At 36.2% G+C, this 12,940-nt stretch overlaps 1 protein-coding gene across 10 annotated transcripts in view; it reads right to left on the reverse strand.

The window, feature by feature from the left end:
• EML4 (EMAP like 4) overlaps window positions 1–12,940 on the reverse strand; it is a 169,223-nt gene that overhangs the window by 114,501 nt on the left and 41,782 nt on the right. The window contains exon 2 of one of the 10 annotated variants that reach the window (XM_055242960.2): window positions 8,336–8,513. The exons of 7 other annotated variants lie outside the window; for them this stretch is intronic. The gene's annotated coding sequence lies outside the window, so the exon portion shown is untranslated. 2 more of the 10 variants (XM_063618105.1, XM_063618106.1) reach the window with 2 other exon arrangements.

A 12,940-nucleotide genomic window follows, 5' to 3' on the forward strand; every position in this document is an offset into this window, starting at 1 on the left:
CGTCTCTACTAAAAACACAAAAATTAGCCAGGTGTGGTGGCACATGCCTGTAATCCCAGCTACTCAGGAGGCTGAGGCAGGAGAATTGCTTGAACCCGGGCAGCAGAGGTTGCAGTGAGCCAAGATCGTGCCACTGCACTCCAGCCTGGGTGACACAGCAAGATTCCATCTCAAAAAAAAAAAAAGTGGGCCAGGTGTGGTAGCTCACGCTTGTAATCCCAGCACTTTGGGAGGCTGAGGCAGGCAGATCACCTGAGGTCAGGAGTTCGAGACCAGCCTGATCAATATGGTGAAACCCTGTCTCTAATAAAAATACAAGAATTAGCTGGGCATGGTGTTGGGTGCCTGTAGTCTCAGCTACTTAGGAGGCTGAGACAGCAGAACTGCTTGAACCCAGAAGGTGGAGGTTGCAGTGAGCCGAGATCATGCCACTGCACTCTACCCTGGGTGACAGAGCTAGACTCCATCTCAAAAAAAGATAAATGGGTTTCTCCTTTTCTTCCAAAGATCTTAGTGACACTATCAGGAGTAAGAGTTGTGGAAAACTAAACCAAAGTTTGGATGGATATGCGATAAGGCAGATTTAAAAGTTCTGAGGAAATAAGTTCTCAAACGGAGAAGGTATAGCAACAAAGATTCTTTATATTTTCTAACTGTCCTTTAAGGTTTGGATTGGAAGAAAAAGTAATTTTAATCTGTATCTGAGTAACTGCAACTTACTTTTAAATTCACCAGAAAACAGGTTGATAACAGACAGATATATGGCAACCCAAGTATAGCAAAATGTTAATTACAGAATCTAAGTGGTAGATATTTCGGTATTCACTGCAAAATTCTTTTTTTTTTTTTCTGCTTCTTAAACATTTTTTATAATAAAACAGAAAAAAAAATCTAGTCTGAGGCCAATATACTTCAAGAGAAAATGAAATAAATTTGCAGAGTACCCTGGAAGCTTTTATAGGTACATAAAATATTAAGTAGTTGGATTTTATGAAAATCAGCTTGGATTATAAGATTTGAATACCATTCTGTTAAAAAGTGGTTTTATGGCTAGGCATGGTGGCGCATGCCTGTAATCCCAGCACTTTGGGAGGCTGAGGCAGGCTTGATCCCAGGAGTTCAAGACCAGCCTGGGCAATACGGCAAAACCTCATCTCTACAAAAAATATAAAAGTTAGCCAGGCGTGGTGGTGTGCATCGGTAGTCCCAGCTACTTAGGGGGCTGCAGTGTGAGGATCACTTGAGACTGACAGGTTGAAGCTGCAGTGAGCCATAATCACGCCACTGCATTCCAACCTGGGTGACACAAAGAGGCACTGTCTCAAAAAAAAGTTTTATATCTACTATGCAGAGTTACAGATCTTGTAGTATAGCTAGTCTCCACAGATGAACCCCCAATGAAACACGCCTACCAGTAGTCATGCTCTTATGTAGTTCTCTCCTTTGAATCTAGGCTGGCCTTGTGACTTGCTTTTTTACCAACAGAAGTTGTGTAACTTCCAAGACTAGATATGAGTAAGTCTTGCAGAATCTAAGACTGTTTTCCTGGAATACCTTCTCCAGGAGAACTGAGCTGCCCTTTAAGAAGTCCAACTACTCTGAGCCACCATACCAGAGACCACACATAACATCCTCGGTTTGACAGTCCCAGCTAAGCCTAGCCTTCCAGCCATCCTGGCCAACGCACCAGACATGCAAAAGGTATGATCCTTTTGCATATCAATCACCATGTGACCTTAGTGGAAAAGAAGAATTGCCTAGCCAAGCCCTGCCCAAATTTCTGACCCAAAATAACGCTGGATATAACAACAAAATTGTTGTTTTAAGCCACTAAGTTCTAGGTATTTGTTTTTTTAACCAGAATAGATCAATAAGGGTATATTAATCACTAAATATTTAGCCCAAATCCTTCATTTTTAGCAATTCATTCATTTTCAATGAATTAAAAAATGGGAAAAAAAACCCGCTGTAAACTCTAGGCTAAGTAGGTGAGGAAAACAAGGTAAAGGAAAAAGCTACATAGTTTGGAATAACTGCCTAGCCTATTCAAATATACAAACCCCTTACAATAAAAATTCAGGTAAGCACCAAATAACAGTCCATTTTTAAAAACCATTAATTTTTTATACTTTGGATGATATTTATATGAGTAAATGTATTAGATATAAATTTTTTCTATTTAAGTTCATACTGAATCCACTACCTGACATTTTGTTAGTGATCTGTGACTCCCGCCCAAGCTGTTGTCTTAATAAAGAGTTAACAGAGAAATGACTGAATTTAAAACAGTAAAATGTTTTAAACTTCTACATTTTGGTTTCATTGACATGTTAGGAAAAATTGGGGGATCACAAAACATATGTGTTACCCACCATTTACCGTATTTGATATACACAATAAGACAAAGTTCTCTGACCACACATATAATAGGTACTCAGTAACTGTTGATGGAATTAATTTTAAAATCCTATACATTCAGCTTACAAATTATAACTGCATAAAAGAAACTTAAATTGATGTATCTAAACAACAGTCATCAATATCCTTAATTTTATAGGTTTTAAGAAAACAAAAAAGTACTTTCTAGCCAGTTGTAAAATATAAATTGTAAACTGTTCTTGTACCTTTCCTAGACCTAAAAATTTAAAATATTAAATTATTGCCCTTATTTTTTCCATGCTATTAAAACCATTAGAAAATTATTCCTGTTTTCTAGTCAAGGAAGCAAGGCAAGATTCATATGGCTGCTGGGAAAAAGAAAAAGGGAGACAATAGGCTAACAAAGTTGAAGCACACATCTGCAATCTGAATGCTTATTTAAACGGTACATAAAAGTATGCAATGGAAAGATTCAATCACTAAATATTTTTAAACTACCAGAATTTCTTAACCCTAATGTAGTTCATTTTATCTTTTTTTTTTCTTTATGGTTAGTCCAACAGGAGACTGGGTAAATGGACTATGACATATTCGTAAAACTCCACACAGCTATGGAAATTAACTACACAAATCGTACAAACATAATACTGAGCAAAAGAAGCTAGACACAAGAAGCCATACTGTGTGATTCCAAAAACAGCCAAAACTAACCTATGGTGTTAGAAGTCAAGAGAGTGGTCATCCTTAGATGTGGGACCGGGAGTAGTAGTGACCAGAAGGCATCACCAAGGAGCTTCTGGGATTCTGGTAATGTTTTGTCACCTGTGTTTTATGTTATCATGAGTGTACTTTTTCTGCACGTTAAGTTAGACTTCAATTAAAAGTTTACATTTTTAAAAAGTGGGGGCAAAGCTATAAGATTCCAACATTTTTACAACTGAAGCAGAGGTATTCCAGTATTTCATTATCGATACTATGTTACACTAATATGCTCATTTGTTTGCAGAACCATGGCACAAATGATGTAATTTTGGAAAGTAACTTAGAGATCACATAAGCCAAATGAGAATGCAAAAACTGGCTTCCAAGATTACATAACACAGGGCAGAGCCAGGACTGGAATATAGGTTTTCAGACTCTTAGTCAAGTGCTTTATCACTACACAATACTGCCAATTCCTCTTTCTCTAGTAGTTACTTCTAAAATATCCACAGGTATACTTTTATATTCCCATGCCCTACCCAATAAATGGTACTATGGTGCCCTGGGAGAAACACTGGAAAATGTGATAAAGATACAGAAATGCATGAAGGGGACTATCTGCCTTACTGTAGCAGTGAATAATGTGGACACACAGTAAGTATATCTGTGGGTGTCATGCCATTTTATCTGCTAATTGGACAGAAAAGAGATCTAAATTAAAAGAAATTAAGAAAATTTTAGCAGCGACTAGCTGAGGAAGGGAAGGTTTTTTAAATGGTCTCAAACGTTAACAAAATATTCTATTTCATGCAATGAAACATGTATTGCTAAAAAAAAAAAAATCTACTGCCGAGTTTGCTTTTAATATATTTCCCATCCTTCTCTTTAAAACGCTGAAGGAATTAAGTAAAAATTTTTAAATGGCTATTAAAATATGGAAGTATGATATTTAATTCATTAAAGTGATATTAAATATACACTAGTTCAAATTTCAAATAGCATGCATTACTTTGAAAGTAAAATACAAAGTAAATTAGAAATTTTTCATTAGGAAATTAAAAACCATCAACAAAAACATTTTTATCTTAACAGATGATCAAAAAGTCTCCAAAATAGTTGAGTAGTACCACAAGGCTTAAAGAAAGCCATTATATATATTTACATACAATTTGAAAGTGGGTATCAGGCACCGTAGCTCACACCTGTAATCCCAACACTTTAGAGGGCTGAGGCAGGCGGATCACCTCAGGTCAGGAGTTCAAGACCAGCCTGGTCAACATGGCAAAACCCTGCCTCTACTAAAAATACAAAAATTAGCTGGGCGTGGTGGCACAAACCTGTAGTCCTAGCTACTTGGGAGGCTGAGGCACGAGAATCGTTTGAACCCAGGAGGTAGAGGTTGCAATGAGCCAAAATTGTGCCACTGCACTCCAACCTGGGCGACAGAGTGAAACTGTCTCAAAAAATAAAAAAAGACAGAAAAAAAAAAAAAAAAAAAGAAAAAGAAAGTGGGTTATTTTGGGTCTGGGAAGAAAATACTACGTTTGCTGCCAGGCTAAGTTTACACTACCCACCAAGACAAGGGGTAAATCTTACCCTACTCAGAACATTGGCAACACACTATGCAGTAACAGGAACAAAGTTACCCAACTTAAATGTCACTGTTTCAATAAGAAAGTATGAAACCTTCTGGGAAGGATAAAGTTTTCAACCTCTCTAACGACATTTTATCTGCAGGTTTAAAACATCCAAGTCCTTTCATAATTAGAACTGACCACTTTAGGCATATCACACTTGTTAACTACAGAGGGGACTAATCCACGGGTTCAGACAATTTCTGACTACTCCAATTTACAGCAACACAAGATTCCACCCAAGCCAATTTCCTCATTCATTGTTCTGTAGACAATGTTCATTCAGTCTCTGATCAGAAATGACTCCACCCCCTACCTTCAGGATCTACTATGGGTTTAACCTCTAAGAAGTTCTTCCTTTATTCTACTCAACACAGAACCCTTCCTTTCCTAAACTCACATAAGCCTCACACCCATACCATTTTGTACTTAACACACAGGACTGTATGATTTTCTTTCAACCATGCTTACATACTTAACAAAATCCAACTGTATGTCCCTTCATGACGGGAGACCATATTTCATACTTTTATATGTTCCACACTATCTACTGTGGTAGGTACACCAAGCACATTACAGGTATTTCAATCAATGTTAAAGCAAATACTAAAAAGAGTTATAGTTGCAAAGGAGACAGGATGCTCCAGTGAAGTGTGTAAGAGACAGAAGATTACATGGACCTTCTGATTACTTCGAGAAGAAAGTCTCAGTTTCTAATACCTCCCTAACATTTTACTAATATTTAAACATAACCAATTTTTAAGGTAAACACAAGTATTTTCCATAAACTGATTTTCTATCTACTGAGTGGTATAAAATTTAATCTTAAATTAAATCTCTAAAAACTAAATTATTCTACAGTGCCAGAAAGTAAGGAAGTTCTCAAAAAAGTTTTTATTTTTAAGAAGGTGGGAGTATGTCAAAGGAACATAGGAGACAACCTATGGCCAAAGCTGGAACAATCTGAATAACAAAATAAATAAAATAGTATTGGATCTTAACCCAAAGTATAAAATATCCATGAGTCCATACTGAAATAAATAAATGACTGAAAAAATTGTCTAAGGGAACAGAAGAATTCTAAATAAATGTAAATATACTGTCTTCAAGAAGTGAAGCATAACTCCACACCCACTTCTTAAGTGTGGGCTGTGCATAGTGACTTCCTTCCAAAGAGTACAGTACAGAAAGGGGTTGGGAAAAGTAACTTTACAAAGGAGAAACCTAACAAACAGTACCTTAGTGAAGTATCAAGGTCAACAACATCAATGATGTCATGTTGCTCACATATACTTCTTATGACGTGATGAGGATGGCACTTTCCCTCTGCGGTCTTCCTCCCCAAAACATCAGACAAATTCCAAAAGAGGGACATTCTACAATATATCTGATGTACCAATGCTGCTACAATATACCAATACTGCTCTTAAAACTGTCAAGGTATCAAAAACAAGAAAAACCTGAAAAAATGGTCATAGCCAATAGCCTAAGGAGATATGACAACTGGATGGGACCCTGGAAGAGAAAACAGGCACTAGGTAGAAACTAAGTAAATCTTAATAAACTATGGATTTTAGTTAATACAATGTGTTATTGGGTTTTAAATTATAACGTACCATACTAAGATAAGATATTGATAATAAGGGAATTTGGGGGGGGGTGTGGAAACTCTGTATGATCTACTCGATTTTTCTGTAAATATAAAACTGTTCTAAATGAAGTCTTTTTTTTTTTTTTTTTTTTTTTTTTTTTAAGACGGAGTTTTGCCCTTGTTGCCCAGGCTGGAGTGCAATGGTATGATCTTGGCTCCCTGGAATCTCTGCCTCCTGGGTTCAAGCAATTCTCCTGCCTCAGCCTCCCAAGCAGCTGGGATTACAGGCACTCGCCGCTATGCCCAGCTAATTTTGTATTTTTAGTAGAGACTGGGTTTCTCTGTGTTGGTCAGGCTAGTCTTGAACTCCTAACCTCAGGTGATCCACCCGCCTCAGCCTCCCAAAGTGCTGGGATTACAGGCGTGAGCCACCGTGCCCGGTCAGTCTTATCAGTTTTTTAAAAGTCATTTTAAATAAAATTATTAAGTAAAACAGTAATAGTTTTAAGAGACTGGGAAAATCATGAAGGTAGTACTCAGATAACTAAAGTTTGAAAAATATTTATGAGGAAATCCTTTTTAATCAAAGGTCCAAGCAAAGCTTCACCACCTACTAGTTACATTATCATTTCCTCATCTATAAAATGGAAAGAAGAATATGCCTACATTACAAGACTGCTGTGAGGATTAAATCAGATCATGAATATCTGTTTTAGAAACTGAAAAAGCCCTTCACAAATGATAATCAACATAAGAAGAAATACAACATATTATCTTGGAAAAAAGACGGGTATTGAAAGAAAGTTAAAGTACCCTTCTGCTTTGTGGTATTTGTATAAAAGGAAAAAAACCAGAAGAGTGAACATAACTGTCTAAAAATTATTTTATGTTTTGAAACCATGTTTTTAGCTATGCAGGGCCTTGAGTTTCCAAATAACTGCTTTTAGTATCATATTAGTGATTTTTTAATATACTGTAATTTCTCATTCCTTTACAATTAGATCATAATAAAGATGCATTTTAAATACTTTATTTTAAAAAGGGAAGACTAAACTCTAGTGTCTAGCAATGGACTCTTAGGGGATAAAACCATAAGGAAACAGGAAGTGATTACTACAAAAGCTAGGAGTAGTAGACAATTTGGGAGGAAAGAGACTATAAATGAGATGGGTACCTATAGTGACTTCTGAAGTGACTAACTTCTATTTCTTGTTCTAGACTGTGGTTACAAGGATGTCCATTTCATAATAATTTACCAAGCTTTAAATTTGTTCTATGTGGCTTTCAGTGTCTGGGGGAAAAAAAAAAAAAAAAAAAAAAGCCAGTCAGAACGAGACCCTGTCTCAAAATAAATAAATAAATAAATAAATAAAAGGAGTAGGCTTCCATGCCGGGTGCGGTGGCTCACGCCTGTAATCCCAGCACTTTGGGAGGCTGAGGAGGATGGATCATGAGGTCAGCAGTTCAAGACCAGCCTGGCCAAGATGGTGAAACCCTGTCTCTACTAAAAACATAAAAAAATTAGCTGCGTGGGGTGGCAGGTGCCTGTAATCCCAGCTACTTGGAGGCTAAGGCAGGAGAATCACTTGAACTCAGAGGGCAGAGGTTGCAATAAGCCGAGATTGTACCACTGCACTCCAGCCTGGGTGACAGAGATTCTGTCTCAAAAAAAAAAAGAAAAGAAAAAAAAATAAAAGGAGTAGGTTTCCAAAATAAATCTATTGTAAAGAAAATATTTAACATAAAAATTTTTAAATATAAATTTTAGTTCTTTGATTATATATACAAAATCAGAACTTTAAAAAAATCTGGTTCTAAATGATGTAAGGCAAAATTACTCAGATTCAAAGTAGGTTTGAGAATGAAAATTTATCTCAAAATTTGAATACTCACTCTGCATCTACTCACCTTATGGCCACTGTCCTTTATTCAGAAGACACAAGACCTCCCTCCCAGAGTGGCCAGGAAGAATAAACGAATAAATGCAGAAACATGAGTTGAAAAGGTAGTAAACAAATGTAATTTGTACCTGTCCACCAAAGAAGAGATGAAATAGAAAGTGTGAGCTGCTATCACAAAGTAGGCTCTCACATACTGATGTCCGACTTTCAGAAAGTGTCAATACTGTAGCATACTCATATCCAAATACTGCCATTTTCAGGACTCTCAATTATCAATCTTCACCGCAACGTTTAAGGAAAAACTTCCTACAAATAAGATAATGTAACTATAGCTCAAATATGATTGTCTAAAACACAGAACAATTAGGAAATCAACTACTCATCAGTAAAGCAAAGGTGAATTCGCATTTAATATTATAAATTCACATTTTATATTATGCCAAACTCAGAGACAAGTCACTTATTTTTCAACTTCAACCAATCAGAACTGAGTCAAGACCAGAAAGTAAGCAGAAAAAGACCCCAAAACAATCCAAACTAAAACCATAAGTATAAAGACCACTTACATTCAGGAAAGTTCCTCTGGCCCTCATAAGTTGCCTGTTAACTAAATTTATTAGAACTGGGTAGGAATCAAAATAATCTGGTTTTCCAATTCATAGCAAATAAAAAGTGACAAATTAAAAAGTGGTTCAGGTAGAGCTGCTAAGGTAAGCAAGAAACTGACAACTCACCCATCAATGAGAAAATCATATTTTTAAAAAGATACCAATAAGTGAAAAAGTGTAAGGTCCTAGGTCATTCAGTGCAGAGGCAAACAACCCTACGACACTTCAATTACCCTTAAGGTACTAGTTACATTCTTTAAATTACTTATGTGAAAACTAGTTACATCTAGTATTATATTAATATATATTTGGAGGTTGTATGTGTATACATAGATATGTTTTAGTAAAAGATATACGTTCATAAAAGTTTTGGTTGTATTTGAAAATTACTTTTATAAAACTACAAATGATAACTGATAATATCAAATACAGGAGGTGTTATACATCCAACTTAAAAATAACTTTATTTTAGAATGTAACCAATAATCACGCTGACATATTTTTACAGAACTATATTGAAAAGTAATCATTGCTACAGTGTACTGAACACGTATTCAGTGACAGATGCATTGTCTCACTTCATCTCACAAATCTATAATATTAAATAGATCCCTATAAAACTGCCAATATGCAACTATTTTTGACCTATCAAAAGGTATTTAAATTATCTACAATTACAGATGTAGAAATTAGCTAAAGAGAGGTAACACCCAAGATTATATGATCAACAAATGGTAGGGTCAAAATCTGAACCCAGGACTGTCTTGATTACTGTGTTATTCAAACTAACCAGCAATTATTGTAATTCACTGTGATGATTTAAATTTTACTATTTACCAAAAATAATATACATGATGCACTGCGAACCCATCACTTATGTAGTATACATGCCAAAAATGCACATCCTAAATCTGATCATGAAGAAATATCAGACAAAACCAAATTGAGAGACATCCTACAAAATAAATGGCTAGTAATCTTCAAAACTGTCAATGTCATAAAAGGAACAAAAAAGGCTCAGGAATAGTTCAGTTCCAGATTAAAGTAGGCAAGACGACTAGACATAAAACTAGGAATAAAAACTAAATGCAGTCTGGGTGCAGTGCCCACGTCTATAATTCCAACACTTTGGGAGGTCAAGGCAGGGGGACTCTTGAGGCCAGGAGTTTGGGACCCGCCTGGGCAAGACAGTGAAATCCCACTTCTTCCCCAGAAATTAAAATTCAGCTGGATGCAGTGGAGTACACTTACAGTCCCAGCTACTTAGGAGGCTGAGGTGGGAGGATCACTTGAGCCCAGGAATTTGAGGCTATACTAAGCTACAATTATGCCACTGCACTCCATCCTGGGTGACAGAGTGAGACCCTGTCTCTAAAAAATCATATTTATTAAAATTAAAAACTAAATGTAATGCCTGATTCTGGATTGGACCAGAGTGGGGGGAATACTATATGGAACAAATTTGTGAAACTTGAATAAGGTCTACAGATTTAAAAATATTGTATAAACGTTTACTTACTTTTATAAGAAATGTCACAAAACAGAACAAGAGTAATTGTCAAATGAGTGATAAATGCAGTAAGTGCTAGAAATTCAGAGGCAAAAATGATCATTATTAGCAAGAGTGGTCCTAGGGAAAGAAAAAAAATTGGGTCTTGAAATCTAAGCAGAAACTGGCTAGGTAGAGGAGAGGAAGAAGAAAATTCCAAAGTGGTAGAATATTTGTGGATAAATGACTGAGTAATGGAAACTGACTATATAGTCTGTTAACACAGGAGAGTAAAAATAAGACTAGAAAGGAAGGCTGGAGCCAAATTATGGAATTCTAACCCAAAGAAAATAGGATTTCATACCATAGGCTATAGCCAACCACTAAATAATTCTGACATAGTATTAGTGTAACAATTTATCCATTTCTGTCTAAAATCTAAGTTGATACTTCCTTAAACAAACAACAAAAACCCTTTCCTTTTGCACTAACAGATCTTCCACTTCCTTCATTTAAGTGCCTACTGATTCAGGCCACACCATACAGCTTCTAAGAGCAAACATTCATTGAGTGCTTACTGTGGGTTAGGTAAGCCAGGGAAGCTGACTGAGGGCAGGGGCATTTAATTCAACACCATCTACACCTATTATTATTATTATTATTATTATTATTGGGCAAGCTGAAATTAGTTTACTTTTAGAGTATATCTCTTTTCCCTACCAAATATAAAAATGTCAACTTTTGCTGATAAACTTCACTATGTGTAAGGACAGATTATTTGATTAGTGTTGATCTGTCAACACTAGAAGTTTTCATTAAGCATTTTAATTCAGAATCATATCAGTGATCACATCTGGAAATGTTTTTTGTTGCACATAAGCCAACTTATATTAAAATTCTACAAGGTCAAGTTTATAAATGTCAAATTGTAATCTAAGAGGCAAACTTCGTAAAGTCTGCATGAATCATCTTTGTTGAGAACCCTTCATTTTATTTCCAATAAATTTTTCTTAATGAAAGAATCAAATTACCTCAACACCTAACATACAAAAAGACCTCGAATCACAGTTCGTTGATTATAGAACAAAATGGCAATGTATTGCAAATGATTAAGAGATGAATATTTACGATTTCTAAAACCATATGGTATAGCAATAGGAAGAACTGTAATATTAAAGGGACCCCATAATCTTAGCATTCATGAATATCTGATGCAAAGAACATTTACACAGATTCATTACTAACTTGTAACTCTACCTACCTAACTAGGTTAACTAGTTAACTAGGTCTAACCCTACCTGTAACAGTTTTTCTTTATTCTGAAAAACTGTTAGAAGAATTACCCATTTCTGTTTATCCTAGTAGGGAGAAAAAACAAATACAGCAAGCCATTCAGTAGTCGTTGGCACACTACTGCCCACAAGCCAAATCTGATCCCATCACCATCCCTTAGTTGTATGGTAAGAGAACTAAGAATGATTTTTTACATTTTTAAATAGCTGAAAAACAAATTCAAGGAACAACAGCTATTCGAGACCCATAAACATTACATGAAATTCAGTGTTCATAAATAAAAGTTTGTTAGAACATAGCTCCGGCACATTCTTTTGGGTACTGTCAATGGCTATTTTACAAAAACTGCAGAGAGGAATAGTTCCACTGGAGATGTGTGGCCCACAAAGCCTAAAATATTTATTATCTGACCCTTTCCAGAAAAAGTTTGCCAGCCCCTGCCATAAACCACAGCAGACAAGAGATTAAGCTGTAGGTACTGAAATCAGACCAACCTGGGTTCAAAACCTGTCTTTGCCACTAACTGCTTATATAGCTTGTCGAAAGTCATCTAACGGTTCTAAAACTAAACTTCTAATTTTTTTTTTAAACAAAGATAGGCCAGGTATGGTGGCTTATACCTGTAATTACAGCACTTTGGGAGGCCAAGGCAGGAGGATCACTTGAGCCCAGGAGTTTGAGACCAGCCTGGGCAACAAAGTGAGACCCATCTCTATTAAAAAAATTTAAAAATTAGCCCGGTGTAGTGGCATGTGCCTGTAGTCCTAGCTATTCAGAGGGCTGAGGTGGGAGGATCCCTTGAACCCAGGAGTTCAAGGTGCAGTGCACTATGACTGTGTCACTGCACCCTAGCCTGGGCAAAAGGGCAAGACTCCATCTCTTTGGTGGAAAAAGAAAGTTAACAGTATTGTATAAAGGAGTAAATACAGAGTGCTTAGCACTATACCTTATAGTAAGCACTATATTTTCATTATTATTACCACTATAGTTACTATAGTTACAGGGGACTCTTTCCCTATCAAACTGTTGAGGTCCAGGCCTTTTTGTGCCTATACATGTGGCATAAAAGTATATTCTCCTTAGGAGAATTAATCCTTTCTGTTTTTTCCCCCTCTTTATGTTCAGGCAACTGTAATTCACACCAAAACGGGGGGGGGGGGGGGGGAGGGGGCGGGGAACTTCTACAAAAAAAGAGTGGCTATAAAGTCTGAAAAAATAAGTATATAAACGGCTGTTAATATTAATCTGTGATTCCAGACTAGCCAGCTTGTATAACTGCTTCCATAGGTAATGATGCCATCCACTGTACTACAAATAAAATCTATATAAAGTTCATGTGAACT

Source organism: Symphalangus syndactylus, chromosome 14 (assembly GCF_028878055.3).
Source record: "Symphalangus syndactylus isolate Jambi chromosome 14, NHGRI_mSymSyn1-v2.1_pri, whole genome shotgun sequence".
Classification (NCBI taxonomy): Eukaryota; Metazoa; Chordata; class Mammalia; order Primates; family Hylobatidae; genus Symphalangus; species Symphalangus syndactylus.